The 758-nt window shown below is 63.3% G+C and overlaps 1 long non-coding RNA gene across 1 annotated transcript; it reads right to left on the reverse strand.

Moving 5' to 3' along the window:
* Positions 1–50: 50 nt before the first annotated feature.
* LOC113940238 lies at positions 51–709 on the reverse strand. Its single transcript, XR_003525418.1, has 2 exons — positions 588–709; positions 51–254 (listed from the first exon to the last, which is right to left on the reverse strand). It is a non-coding gene; the product is annotated as an uncharacterized LOC113940238 (long non-coding RNA).
* Positions 710–758: the final 49 nt, after the last annotated feature.

The following is a 758-nucleotide window of genomic DNA, read 5'->3' on the forward strand; positions in this document are numbered from 1 at the left end:
GGGGGGGGGAAGGGGCAGGACCCCTCCCCCTGCCGGGTTTTGCTGCTTTCCCAACGGGGTTTTTGACCTTTTCCGCCCTTTTTCGGGACCCGACCCCCCCCAGCTCAGGGTTTTCCTTTGTCCTCGGCGCCGTTTTCCTTCTGGATCTCCTCATAAACGGCCTCCCCGGAGCCCTTCTCCGCCCCGTCCCCCCCCTTGGCGTTGGGCACCCAGAGCCCCGAGTCGATGCAGCGCTGCATGTGGTACTTGGCCTCCTGCAACAGGGGGGGACACGCTCAGGGGGGCGATTTGGGGCATTTGGGACCCCCCCGAGGGGATTGGAGGGGGTTTGGGGAACCCCCAGGGCATTTGGGACCCCCCCACGAGGGAATTGGAGGGGGTTTGGGGAACCCCAGGGGATTTGGGATTCCCCCGAGGGGATTGGAGGGGGTTTGGGGAACCCCCAGGGGATTTGGGACCCCCCCACGAGGGGATTTGGGGAAAACCTCAGAGGATCTGGGACCCCCCCTGAGGGGACTGAAGGGGTTTTGGGACCCCCCCAAGGGGCTTTAGGGACCCCCCAGGGGGGTTTTGGGGTGGGAACTCACGGTGGGGTCCATTTTGCTGATGGTGTCCTGCAGCATCTGAACGTCCTTGACATCAAAGCATTTCTGGAGCTCCTGCAGGAGGTGCTGGGAGTGACTGGGATGCACTGGGAGCACATTGGGATACACTGGGAGTGACCAGGGTACACTGGGATATACTGGGAGCACACTGGG

Source organism: Corapipo altera, unplaced genomic scaffold, assembly GCF_003945725.1.
Source record: "Corapipo altera isolate COAL_440 unplaced genomic scaffold, ASM394572v1 269, whole genome shotgun sequence".
NCBI classification, from domain to species: Eukaryota; Metazoa; Chordata; class Aves; order Passeriformes; family Pipridae; genus Corapipo; species Corapipo altera.